This window comes from Mustelus asterias, unplaced genomic scaffold, assembly GCF_964213995.1.
Source record: "Mustelus asterias unplaced genomic scaffold, sMusAst1.hap1.1 HAP1_SCAFFOLD_184, whole genome shotgun sequence".
NCBI lineage: Eukaryota > Metazoa > Chordata > Chondrichthyes > Carcharhiniformes > Triakidae > Mustelus > Mustelus asterias.
The window spans coordinates 163,949-178,111 of NW_027590182.1; the positions used below are offsets into that span (position 1 = coordinate 163,949).

Consider the following 14,163-nt stretch of genomic DNA (forward strand, 5'->3'; position numbering starts at 1 on the left):
ATTGGCCAGGTTTTTAAAAAATGCTCCTTAGAGTCCTGGGATGCGTAGGTTAGAGGGATTAGTGGGTAAAAATATGTGGGGGAAGGGCCTGGGTGGGATTGTGCAGACACGATGGGCTGAATGGCCTCCTTCTGAACTGTAGGGTTTCTATGATTCTATGACCTCTATTAGGTCACCCCTCATGCTCCGTCTTTCCAGTGAGAACAACCCCAGTTTACCCAATCTCTCCTCATAACTAAGCCCTTCCATACCAAGCAACATCCTGGTAAACCTCCTCTGCACTCTCTCTACAGCGTCCACGCCCTACTGGTAGTGTGGCGACCAGAACTGGGCGCAGTATTCCAAATACGGCCGAATCAACGTTCTATACAACTGCAACATCAGATCCCAACTTTATGAAGACATAAGTGTTAAATAATGCATTGAAACTAAAAAGTGAAACAATTGTACAATGACCTTTGAAAACGTTTCATCTGGACTCGAAACATCCGCCCTTTTCACTCCTTACAGGTGCTGCCAGACATTGGGAGATTTTGCAGCATTTTCTCTTTTGTCATCCGCAGTAATTTGCTTTTCTTACTGAGTACAATTGATTGAGATGATTCGAAGAAACATGAAAATGATGCATTAACGAATGGGCAGAAATCATTGCTCCCTTAGATATTTGCCAGAAGAACGGTTTTGAATTTTGATGTTCGGGATAAGTCGCACAATCAGATTGAAAGTGACGGTTATCTTCCTGAATTCAGTGACATGGGCTCTCAGTCTCACCATCGGAACCTGCAGCAACACAGCGTAGTTGAACATTGCAGACAGGCAGATTTGCTCCGCGGCTATTCAAGCTGTTTCTGTAGGGTAGTGGTTATCACGTTCGCCTAACACGCGAAAGGTCCCTGGTTCGAAACCAGGCAGAAACATTCATTAAGCTTCCTCATGTCGTGGAAGGGAAAATTGCTTGTTTTCAGTTCGTTGCTCATCATTATCCGAGCCTCGATGTGAAAAGAATGTTATCATTAAGCTGTTTCTGTGGTGTCGTGGTTATCACATTCGCCGAACACGTGGAAAGTCACCGGTTCGAAACCAGGCAGAAACATAGGGTAGCACAGTGGCACAGCAGTTAAGACTGCTGCCTCAAGACGCCAGGGTCCCAGGTTCGATTCCCATTTTGGATCACTGTCTGCGCGGAGTCTGCATCTTCTCCCCGTGTCTGCATGGGTTTTCTCCAGGTGCTCCGGTTTCCTCCCACAGTCTGAAAGACATGCTGGCATCACCCTCAAATGCTTTCTGTGAAATAAGAAACGTTTTTTTTGACGCACTGACAGGAAATTTCGATTTTGACACCAGCACTTTTTCGCATCTCGTTCAGTCTACAGCAGAATTTAATGGGTTTATAGGTGCAGACTAATATGGTTAATCACCATCTGAAATATCTGACAGTAGTGTGTGCTCAAAAAGACAGATACAAGTCATACTGCAAGTGAACTCGAGGAAATGACGCACATTTCACACAAGATCTATTTTTAAATCGTTTTTCATCACTGAGAAACAGGAAAAGCCACTCAGACAGATGAGGGAATCGAGACTCAGTGCGGATCTACTGGACTTTCCGGTAAAGGTCCGGAAGTTATGCGCCTAAATGTTTCAGGCCCATAATTAAAAGGCTCAAGTGTCACGAACAGATAATTCTTGATTTTTCTCCATTTAAATGCAGTTGACTTTGTTTAAAAGCTGACGATAGTCAATCTCAAATTTGCGATCTGTATTTCCCGGTGATTCGATTCGTTCTGTTGGGCAGTTTTGTTTGCAATTCAGTGATGTTCAATTTCAGAGATATTCAATTCATAATGAAGACATATATGTTAAATAACGCATTGATATTAAATATTGAAACAAATACTGTGTACAATTGTACAATAAGCTTTGATAAAGTGTCATCTGGACTCGAAACATCCGCCCTTTTCATTCCTTACAGGTGCTGCCAGACATTGGGAGATTTTGCAGCATTTTCTCTTTTGTCATCCGCAGTAATTTGCTTTTATTACTGAGTACAATTGACTGAGATGATTCGAAGAAAGATGAAGATGATGCATTAACGAATGAGCAGAAATCATTGCTCCCTTAGATATTTGCCAGAAGAACGGTTTTGAATTTTGATGTTCGGGACAAGTCGTACAATCAGATTGAAAGTAACGGTTATCTTCCTGAATTCAGTGACATGGGCTCTCAGTCTCACCATCGGAACCTGCAGCATCACAGCGTAGTTGAACATTGCAGACAGGCAGATTTGCTCCAGTGCAGTTACAGCTGTTTCTGTAGTGTAGTGGTTATCACATTCGCCTAACACGCGAAAGGTCCCTGGTTCGAAACCAGGCAGAAACGCTCATTGAGCTTCCTCATGTCGCGTAAGGGAAAATTGATTGATTTTTGTTTGTTCCGAATCATTATCCGAGCCTCGATGTTAACGGCATGTTATCATTGCTCTGACGTCACCCTCAATTGCTTTCTGTGAAATAAGAAACGCTTTTTTTTGACGCACTGACAGGAAAGTTCGATTTTGACACCGAACACTTATTCGCATCTCGTTCAGTCTACAACAGAATTTAATGGGTTTATAGGTGCAGACTAATATGGTTAATCGCCATCTGAAATATCTGACAGTAGTGTGTGCTCAAAAAGACAGATACAAGTAAGTGAACTCGAGGAAATGGAGCACATTTCACAGAAGAATCTTTTAAAAATCGTTTTCATCACTGAGAAATAGGAAAAGCCACTCAGACAGATGAGGGAATCGAGACTCAGTGCGGATCTACTGGACTTTCCTGTAATCGGCCGGAATTTATGCGCCTGAATGTTTCACGCCCGTAATAAAAAAGGCTCAACTGTCACGAACAGATCATTCTTGATTCTCCTCCATTTAAATGCAGTTGACTTTGTTTAAAAGCTGACCAGAGTCAATCTCAAATTTGCGATCTGTATTACCCGGTGGTTCGCTTCGTCCTGTTGGTCAATAATGTTTGCAATTCAGTGATGCTCAGTTTCAGAGATATTCAATTCATAATGAAGACATATGTGTTAAATAATGCATCGATATTAAATATTGAAACAAATACTGTGTACAATTGGACAATAAAGTGCCATCTGGATTCGAAACATCCGCCCTTTTCACTCCTTACAGGTGCTGCCAGACATTGGGAGATTTTGCAGCATTTTCTCTTTTGTCATCCGCAGTAATTTGCTTTTATTACTGAGTACAATTGACTGAGATGATTGGAAGAAAAATGAAAATGATGCATTAACGAATGGGCAGAAATCATTGCTCCCTCAGATATTTGCCAGAAGAACGGTTTTGAATTTTGATGTTCGGGTTAAGTCGCACAATCAGATTGAAAGTGACGGTTATCTTCCTGAATTCAGTGACAATGGGCTCTCCGTCTAACCATCGGAACCTGCAGCAACACAGCGTAGTTGAACATTGCAGACAGGCAGATTTGCTCCACTGCTATTCATGCTGTTTCTGTAGTGTAGTGGTTATCACGTTCGCCTAACACGCAAAAGGTCCCCGATTCGAAGCAGGGCAGAAGCATTCATTAAGCTTCCTCATGTCGTGGAAGGGAAAATTGCTTGTTTTCAGTTCGTTGCTCATCATTATCCGAGCCTCGATGTGAAAGGCACGTGATCATTAAGCTCTTTCTGTGGTGTAGTGCTTATCACATTCGCCTAACACGTGGAAAGTCGCCGGTTCGAAACCAGGCAGAAACATAGAGTGGCACAGCAGTTAAGACTGCTGCCTCAAGGCGCCAGGGTCCCAGGTTCGATTCCCAGTTTCGATCGCTGTCTGCGTGGAGTCTGCATCTTCTCCCCGTGTCTGCATGGGTTTCCTCCGGGTACGCCGGTCTCCTCCCACAGTCTGAAAGATATGCTGGCATCACCCTCAAATGCTTTCTGTGAAATAAGAAACGCTTTTTTTGACGCACTGACAGGAAATTTCGATTTTGACACCGAGCACTTATTCGCATCTCGTTCAGTCTACAGCAGAACTTAATGGGTTTATAGGTGCAGACTAATATGGTTAATCACCATCTGAAATGTCTGACAGTCGTGTGTGCTCAAAAAGACAGATACAAGTCATACTGCAAGTGGACTAGAGGAAATGCCGCACATTTCACACAAGACCTATTTTTAAATCTTTTTTCATCACTGAGAAACAGGAAAAGCCACTCAGACAGATGAGGGAATCATGGTCAGTGCGGATCTACTGGACTTTCCGGTAAAGGTCCGGAAGTTATGCGCCTAAATGTTTCAGGCCCATAATTAAAAAGGCTCAAGTGTCACGAACAGATAATTCTTGATTTTTCTCCATTTAAATGCAGTTGACTTTGTTTAAAAGCTGACGAAAGTCAATCTCAAATTTGCGATCTGTATTACCGGTGACTCGATTCGTTCTGTTGGGCAGTTTTGTTTGCAATTCAGTGATGTTCAATTTCATAATGAAGACATATGTGTTAAATAACGCATTGATATTAAATATTGAAACAAATACTGAATACAATTGTACAATAAGCTTTGATAAAGTGTCATCTGGACTCGAAACGTCCGCCCTTTTCACTCCTTACAGGTGCTGCCAGACATTGGGAGATTTTGCAGCATTTTCTCTTTTCTCATCCGCAGTAATTTGCTTTTATTACTGAGTACAATTGATTGAGATGATTCGAAAAAAGATGAAGATGATGCATTAACGAATGAGCAGAAATCATTGCTCCCTTAGATATTTGCCAGAAGAACGGTTTTGAATTTTGATGTTCGGGACAAGTCGTACAATCAGATTGAAAGTAACGGTTATCTTCCTGAATTCAGTGACATGGGCTCTCAGTCTCACCATCGGAACCTGCAGCATCACAGCGTAGTTGAACATTGCAGACAGGCAGATTTGCTCCAGTGCAGTTACAGCTGTTTCTGTAGTGTAGTGGTTATCACATTCGCCTAACATGTGAATGGTCCCTGGTTCGAAACCAGGCAGAAACACTCATTGAGCTTCCTCATGTCGCGTAAGGGAAAATTGATTGATTTTTGTTTGTTCCTAATCATTATCCGAGCCTCCTGTTAACGGCATGTTATCATTGCTCTGACGTCACCCTCAAATGCTTTCTGTGAAATAAGAAACGCTTTTTTTTGACGCACTGACAGGAAAGTTCGATTTTGACACCGAACACTTATTCGCATCTCGTTCAGTCTACAACAGAATTTAATGGGTTTATAGGTGCAGACTAATATGGTTAATCGCCATCTGAAATATCTGACAGTAGTGTGTGCTCAAAAAGACAGATACAAGTCATACTGTAAGTGAACTCGAGGAAATGGCGCACATTTCACAGAAGAATTTTTTTAAAATCGTTTTCATCACTGAGAAATAGGAAAAGCCACTCAGACAGATGAGGGAATCGAGACTCAGTGCGGATCTACTGGACTTTCCTGTAATCGGCCGGAATTTATGCGCCTGAATGTTTCACGCCCCTAATAAAAAAGGCTCAACTGTCACGAACATATCATTCTTGATTCTCCTCCATTTAAATGCAGTTGACTTTGTTGAAAAGCTGACCAGAGTCAATCTCAAATTTGCGATCTGTATTACCCGGTGATTCGCTTCGTCCTGTTGGTCAGTTATGTTTGCAATTCAGTGATGTTCAGTTTCAGAGATATTCAATTCATAATGAAGACATATGTGTTAAATAAGGCATGGATATTAAATATTGAAAGAAATACTGTGTACAATTGTACAATGAGCTTTGATAAAGTGCCATCTGGATTCGAAACGTCCGCCCTTTTCACTCCTTACAGGTGCTGCCAGACATTGGGAGATTTTGCAGCATTTTCTCTTTTGTCATCCGCAGTAATTTGCTTTTATTACTGAGTACAATTGATTGAGATGATTCAAAGAAAGATGAAGATGATGCATTAACGAATGGGCAGAAATCATTGCTCCCTTAGATATTTGCCAGAAGAACGGTTTTGAATTTTGATGTTCGGGATAAGTCGCACAATCAGATTGAAAGTGACGGTTATCTTCCTGAATTCAGTGACAATGGGCTCTCAGTCTAACCATCGGAACCTGCAGCAACACAGCGTAGTTGAACATTGCAGACAGGCAGATTTGCTCCACTGCTATGCAAGCTGTTTCTGTAGTGTAGTGGTTATCACGTTCGCCTAACACGCGAAAGGTCCCTGGTTCGAAACCAGGCAGAAACATTCATTAAGCTTCCTCATGTCGTGGAAGGGAAAATTGCTTGTGTTCAGTTCGTTGCTCATCATTATCCGAGCCTCGATGTGAAAGGCATGTTATCATTCAGCTGTTTCCGTGGTGTCGTGGTTATCACATTCGCCTGACACGTGGAAAGTCACCGGTTCGAAACCAGGCAGAAACATAGGGTAGCACAGTGGCACATCAGTTAAGACTGCTGCCTCAAGGCGCCAGGGTCCCAGGTTCGATTCCCAGTTTGGATCACTGTCTGCGCGGAGTCTGCATCTTCTCCCCGTGTCTGCATGGGTTTCCTCCGGGTGCGCCGGTCTCCTCCCACAGTCTGAAAGACATGCTGGCATCACCCTCAAATGCTTTCTGTGAAATAAGAAACGTTTTTTTTGACGCACTGATAGGAAATTTCGATTTTGACACCAGCACTTATTCGCATCTCGTTCAGTCTACAGCAGAATTTCATGGGTTTATAGGTGCAGACTAATATGGTTAATCACCATCTGAAATATCTGATAGTAGTGTGTGCTCAAAAAGACAGATACAAGTCATACTGCAAGTGAACTCGAGGAAATGACGCACATTTCACACAAGATCTATTTTTAAATCGTTTTTCATCACTGAGAAACAGGAAAAGCCACTCAGACAGATGAGAGAATCGAGGCTCAGTGCGGATCTACTGGACTTTCCGGTAAAGGTCCGGAAGTTATGCGCCTAAATGTTTCAGGCCCATAATTAAAAGGCTCAAGTGTCACGAACAGATAATTCTTGATTTTTCTCCATTTAAATGCAGTTGACTTTGTTTAAAAGCTGACGATAGTCAATCTCAAATTTGCGATCTGTATTTCCCGGTGATTCGATTCGTTCTGTTGGGCAGTTTTGTTTGCAATTCAGTGATGTTCAATTTCAGAGATATTCAATTCATAATGAAGACATATATGTTAAATAACGCATTGATATTAAATATTGAAACAAATACTGTGTACAATTGTACAATAAGCTTTGATAAAGTGTCATCTGGACTCGAAACGTCCGCCCTTTTCATTCCTTACAGGTGCTGCCAGACATTGGGAGATTTTGCAGCATTTTCTCTTTTCTCATCCGCAGTAATTTGCTTTTATTACTGAGTACAATTGATTGAGATGATTCGAAGAAAAATGAAAATGATGCATTAACGAATGGGCAGAAATCATTGCTCCCTTAGATATTTGCCAGAAGAACGGTTTTGAATTTTGATGTTCGGGATAAGTCGCAGAATCAGATTGAAAGTAACGGTTATCTTCCTGAATTCAGTGACAATGGGCTCTCAGTCTAACCATCGGAATCTGCAGCAACACAGCGTAGTTGGACATTGCAGACAGGCAGATTAGCTCCACTACTGTCCACGCTGTTTCTGTAGTGTAGTGGTTATCACGTTCGTCTAACACGCGAAAGGTCCCTGGTTCGAAACCAGGCAGAAACATCCATTAAGCTTCCTCATGTCGTGGAAGTGAAAATTGCTTGTTTTCAGTTCGTTGCTCACCATTATCCGAGCCTCGATGTGAAAGGCATGTTATCATTAAGCTGTTTCTGTGGTGTCGTGGTTATCACATTCGCCTAACACGTGGAAAGTCGCCGGTTCGAAACCAGGCCGAAACATAGGGTAGCACAGTGGCACAGCAGTTAAGACTGCTGCCTCAAGGCGCCAGGGTCCCAGGTTCGATTCCCAGTTTGGATCACTGTCTGCGCGGAGTCTGCATCTTCTCCCCGTGTCTGCATGGGTTTCCTCCGGGTGCGCCGGTCTCCTCCCACAGTCTGAAACCCTCAAATGCTTTCTGTGAAATAAGAAACGTTTTTTTTGACGCACTGACAGGAAATTTCGATTTTGACACCAGCACTTTTTCGCATCTCGTTCAGTCTACAGCAGAATTTAATGGGTTTATAGGTGCAGACTAATATGGTTAATCAGCATCTGAAATATCTGACAGTAGTGTGTGCTCAAAAAGACAGATACAAGTCATACTGCAAGTGAACTAGAGGAAATGACGCACATTTCACACAAGATCTATTTTTAAATCGTTTTTCATCACTGAGAAACAGGAAAAGCCACTCAGACAGATGAGGGAATCGAGGCTCAGTGCGGATCTCCTGGACTTTCCGGTAAAGGTCCGGAAGTTATGCGCCTAAATGTTTCAGGCCCATAATTAAAAGGCTCAAGTGTCACGAACAGATAATTCTTGATTTTTCTCCATTTAAATGCAGTTGACTTTGTTTAAAAGCTGACGATAGTCAATCTCAAATTTGCGATCTGTATTTCCCGGTGATTCGATTCGTTCTGTTGGGCAGTTTTGTTTGCAATTCAGTGATGTTCAATTTCAGAGATATTCAATTCATAATGAAGACATATATGTTAAATAACGCATTGATATTAAATATTGAAACAAATACTGTGTACAATTGTACAATAAGCTTTGATAAAGTGTCATCTGGACTCGAAACGTCCGCCCTTTTCATTCCTTACAGGTGCTGCCAGACATTGGGAGATTTTGCAGCATTTTCTCTTTTCTCATCCGCAGTAATTTGCTTTTATTACTGAGTACAATTGATTGAGATGATTCGAAGAAAGATGAAGATGATGCATTAACGAATGGGCAGAAATCATTGCTCCCTTAGATATTTGCCAGAAGAACGGTTTTGAATTTTGATGTTCGGGATAAGTCGCACAATCAGATTGAAAGTGACGGTTATCTTCCTGAATTCAGTGACAATGGGCTCTCAGTCTCACCATCGGAACCTGCAGCATCACAGCGTAGTTGAACATTGCAGACAGGCAGATTTGCTCCAGTGCAATTACAGCTGTTTCTGTAGTGTAGTGGTTATCACATTCGCCTAACACGCGAAAGGTCCGTGTTTCGAAACCAGGCAGAAACACTCATTGAGCTTCCTCATGTCGCGTAAGGGAAAATTGATTGATTTTTGTTTGTTCCTAATCATTATACGAGCCTCGATGTTAACGGCATGTTATCATTGCTCTGACGTCACCCTCAAATGCTTTCTGTGAAATAAGAAACGCTTTTTTTTTGACGCACTGACAGGAAATTTCGATTTTGACACCAGCACTTATTCGCGTCTCGTTCAGTCTACAGCAGAATTTAATGGGTTTATAGGTGCAGACTAATATGGTTAATCAGCATCTGAAATATCTGACAGTAGTGTGTGCTCAAAAAGACAGATACAAGTCATACTGTAAGTGAACTCGAGGAAATGGCGCACATTTCACACAAGATCTATTTTTAAATCGTTTTTCATCACTGAGAAACAGGAAGAACCACTCAGACAGATGAGGGAATCGTGGCTCAGTGCGGATCTACTGGACTTTCCGGTAAAGGTCCGGAAGTTATGCGCCTAAATGTTTCAGGCCCATAATTAAAAAGGCTCAAGTGTCACGAACAGATAATTCTTGATTTTTCTCCATTTAAATGCATTTGACTTTGTTTAAAAGCTGACGAAAGTCAATCTCAAATTTGCGATCTGTATTTCCCGGTGATTCGATTCGTTCTGCTGGGCAGTTTTGTTTGCAATTCAGTGATGTTCAATTTCAGAGATATTCAATTCATAATGAAGACATATGTGTTAAATAACGCATTGATATTAAATATTGAAACAAATACTGAGTACAATTGTACAATAAGCTTTGATAAAGTGTCATCTGGACTCGAATCGTCCGCCCTTTTCATTCCTTACAGGTGCTGCCAGACATTGGGAGATTTTGCAAGTAACGGTTATCTTCCTGAATTCAGTGACATGGGCTCTCAGTCTCACCATCGGAACCTGCAGCAACACAGCGTAGTTGAACATTGCAGACCGGCAGACTTGGTCCCCATGGCTGTTCCGTGTGTCTGGATGAAGAACTGGTTGTTGAAGGTGAAGACATTGTGGTCCAGGATGAAGCGGATGAGTTGTAAAATTGCCTCATAAGAACAGCATATGGCGCTCGACTCATCGATCAACAGTTCCGACCCGGCACAGCAAAAAACCGCACCGACCTCCTCAGAAGACAAACACAGGACATGGTGGACAGATTACCCTTCGTCGTCCAGTACTTCCCCGGAGCGAAGAAGCTACGGCATCTCCTCCAGAGCCTTCAACATGTCATTGATGAAGACGAACATCTCGGCAAGGCCATCCGCACACCCCCACTTCTTGCCTTCAAACAACCGCGCAACCTCAAACAGACCATTGTCCACAGCAAACTACCCAGCCTTCAGGAGAACAGTGACCACGACACCACACACCCTGCCACAGCAACCTCTGCAAGACGTGCCGGATCATCGACACGGATGCCATCATCTCACGTGAGAACACCATCCACCAGGTACACGGTACCTACTCTTGCAACTCGGCCAATGTTGTCTACCTGATACGCTGCAGGAAAGGATGTCCCGAGGCATGGTACATTGGGGAAACCATGCAGACGCTCCGACAACGGGTGAATGAACACCGCTCGACAATCAACAGGCAAGACTGTTCTCTTCCTGTTGGGGAGCACTTCAGCAGTAACGGGCATTCAGCCTCTGATCTTCAGGTAAGCGTTCTCCAAGGTGGCCTTCACGACACACAACAGCGCAGAGTCACTGAGCAGAAACTGATAGCCAAGTTCCGCACACATGAGGACGGCCTAAACCGGGATGTTGGATTTATGTCACATTATCAGTAACCCCCACAGCTTACCTCCTGGACTTGCGGGCTGTCCTGTCTGGAGACAATACACATCTCTTTAACCTGTGTTTAATGCTTCCTCCACCCACATTGTCTGTATCTTTAAGATCTGGTTGGCTGTAGGGATTCGCATTCTAATCAGTATTCTGTAACTTGATTTTGTATCTCTGTGCCCTGTTTGAGAGCACATTTCCACTCCATCTGACGAAGGAGCAGCACTCCGAAAGCTAATGGTATTTGCTACCAAATAAACCTGCTGGACTTTAACCTGGTGTTGTTAAAACTCTTACTGTAATCAGGACAATAACCAGAGACAGACAGCAGCCCCATAGTTCCAGTCTGAACACCAGGAACAGAGATAGTGACCAATGTCTGCATAACACCTGGAAATGGAGAAGTTGAAACAGTCAGTGGACTGTTATGAGGTCTCTCCGCCCATTTTTACATTTTCAAACATTCGCTTCCTCGAGAAGGGAATCGTGATTTTTCATAAGTGATCAGAGAGCGCTCTCCCGTGGACAGCAATGCCGCACATTGGAAACAGATACACACACGGCCACCTGCAAAGACTGACACATATCCAGGTAATGGAATCATAGAATCATAGAATTTGTACAGTACAGAAAAATGCCATTCGGCCCACCGATATGTACCGATCGCAAGCCTCCCAGGCCCTATTCCCGTAACCTCATACATTTACTCTGCCAATCCCCCTGACACTAGGGTCAATTTAGCATGGCCAATCAAACTAACCTGCACATCTTTGGACCGTGGGAGGAAACCGGAGCACCCAAGGAAACCCACGCAGACACAGGGAAAGCAGATACACACACGGCCACGTGCAAAGACCAACACGTGTAAGGATATATAACCACATAGATATATGCCCAGACACTGACATCAATTCTAACGTCCCTCGTTATAAATCCAGAATTATTCTGTAGATTTCTGACACATTAGTTTGAGTTGCTAACTATGAAAATACATGAATAACTCCAACTCCGTGTTCACTAGAAGCCTCGTATACCGCACAGAATCAACAAAAGCATAGACACAGGGACAAGTAAACACAGTGATCGATTCTCAAACTGATCGACTCAAACATAGACACACAGACAATCACTGAGGAAGATAAACAAACAGATTAACACAGCCACTGACACACTCAAGAGAAGTGCACTCATTGACAATGTCAAAAACCCACTAGCTCCAGAGTAACTTTCTGAACTGGAATTCCCTGGGGTCATGTCAGTGCGGCAATATCATGTTAGATATTCATTGCGATGGAACTGTCCATTTTAACAACAGGAACTGCCAGAAATCTATTTCTCATCAATGGTGATCATTAATTGATGACTCAACAGTGGACACATTTGGAGAATAAGCAATAATGGGTGTATTTATTTTTACAGCCAAACACATTCTGGATGTGTCCATATCATGTTTAAAGTTTATTTACTAATGTCACCAGTAGGATTACGTTAATACGGCAATGAAGTTACTGTGAAAATCCTCTAGTCGCCATACTCCGCCGCCTGTTCAGGTACACTAAGGGAGAAATGTAGCATGGCAATGCACCTAACCAGCACGTCTTTCAGACTGTGGGAGGAAACTGGAGCAAATCCACACAGACACAGGAAGAACGTGCAAACTCCACTCAGACCCAAGCCAGGAATCGAACCCGAGTCCCTGGCGCTGTGAGGCAGCAGTGTGCCATTGTGCCACCATAGAATCATAGAAACCCTACAGTACAGAAAGAGGCCATTCGACCCATCGAGTCTGTACCGACCACAATCCCACCCAGGCCCTACCCCCATATCCAACCCACTAATCCCTCTAACCTACGCATCTCAGGACACTAAGAGGCAACTTTAGCATGGCCAATCAACCTAACCCGCACATCTTTGGACTGTGCCACCCCGTGTGCAGTCGGTGTAGGTAAGACAGATTCCCCACCCATTCTCGAGGTTGCCAGATCGGATGTTCGGGACACAGGAGGACAACACAAGGAGACTGCTTCAGGTATAGGTGATTCATTCTCCTCTGTTATATTCCATACTCTGTGGAAAGTTGTGGAGTTAATATTATATATAAATAAGAAATAATGAGGAGATGCTTTATCCGATTAAACCCGTTTTGTAAATTCGATTTGAAATCAAGTGCATAAATGAATATATGCTTACATTGAAAACTATATTGGGAAGCTATATCCAATACTTCATGCCATTGGGTCAGTGAAACGTTGTTACCTAACGCAAACTGTACATGGATTCCACAGAAACTCCTTCTTCAAATGGGGATTGGACAATGACTTGAAAGGGAGAAAAATCAGCTTCATGGAATGAGAGGAGGAAATTGAAATGAGAACAAAGAACAGTGCAGCACAGGAACAGGCCCTTCGGCCCACCAAGCCCGCACCGACGCGTCAGTTTGGTAGCTCGTCATAAAATAATTGGCATAGGCATGGTGGGTCGAAGGGACTCTTATTGTTCTCTGCCATTGCCAACCATTTTCAATCATTACAACAATCTGAAGTCCCTCTCTGCTTCAAGAAGACGACCATCATCCCGGTACCTAAGAAACATCAAGCAGCATGCCTTAATAACTATCGGCCGGTGGCTCTGACATCCATCATTATGAAGTGCTTTGAAAGGTTTGTCATGGCACGAATCAATTCCAGCCTCCCGGACGACCTGGATCCACTACAGTTGCCTACCGCCGCAACAGGTCCACAGCAGACAGAATTTCCCTGGCCTTGCACTCAACCCTGGATCACCGAGACAACAAGGACAGACTCCTATTTATTGACTACAGCTCAGACTTCAACAAGTAAAGAATGAGGGAAAACCACTCAGACAGTTGAGGAAATCGAGAATCTGTGTGGATCTACTGGACTTTCCTACAGCTGAACAGGATTTAGATGCCTGAGTGCTTCACACACAGAATAAAGAGGGATCAAGTATAACAACAGATCATTCTTAAATCTATTCCCTTTAAAGATATTTGATTTTGTTCAAAAGCTGATTGTGGTCAATCTCAATGAAGCACCGTGACATGTGTATTACCCAGTGACTCGATTCCTTTTGTTGGTCAGTCATGTTTGCAATTCAATGTTGCCTATTTCGGAGATATTTCATTCAGAATGAGGAGATATGTAATTAATAAAAATATATTAATATTAAACATTGAACAGCGAACAAATATTGGATAGAACTGGTTGA

General features: G+C 42.9%; 6 non-coding genes across 6 annotated transcripts; all 6 read left to right on the plus strand.

Annotated features, from left to right (window-relative positions):
* Positions 1 to 844: 844 nt before the first annotated feature.
* trnav-aac (transfer RNA valine (anticodon AAC)) lies at positions 845 to 917 on the plus strand. The gene has a single exon. It is a non-coding gene; the product is annotated as a tRNA-Val (tRNA).
* A 1,389-nt stretch (positions 918 to 2,306) lies between these two features.
* Positions 2,307 to 2,379, plus strand: trnav-aac (transfer RNA valine (anticodon AAC)). The gene has a single exon. It is a non-coding gene; the product is annotated as a tRNA-Val (tRNA).
* Positions 2,380 to 4,949: 2,570 nt separating this feature from the next.
* On the plus strand, positions 4,950 to 5,022 carry trnav-aac (transfer RNA valine (anticodon AAC)). The gene has a single exon. It is a non-coding gene; the product is annotated as a tRNA-Val (tRNA).
* A 1,148-nt stretch (positions 5,023 to 6,170) lies between these two features.
* Positions 6,171 to 6,243, plus strand: trnav-aac (transfer RNA valine (anticodon AAC)). The gene has a single exon. It is a non-coding gene; the product is annotated as a tRNA-Val (tRNA).
* Positions 6,244 to 7,633: 1,390 nt separating this feature from the next.
* Positions 7,634 to 7,706, plus strand: trnav-aac (transfer RNA valine (anticodon AAC)). The gene has a single exon. It is a non-coding gene; the product is annotated as a tRNA-Val (tRNA).
* A 1,375-nt stretch (positions 7,707 to 9,081) lies between these two features.
* trnav-aac (transfer RNA valine (anticodon AAC)) lies at positions 9,082 to 9,154 on the plus strand. Its single transcript has one exon. It is a non-coding gene; the product is annotated as a tRNA-Val (tRNA).
* The last annotated feature ends 5,009 nt before the right edge of the window (positions 9,155 to 14,163 follow it).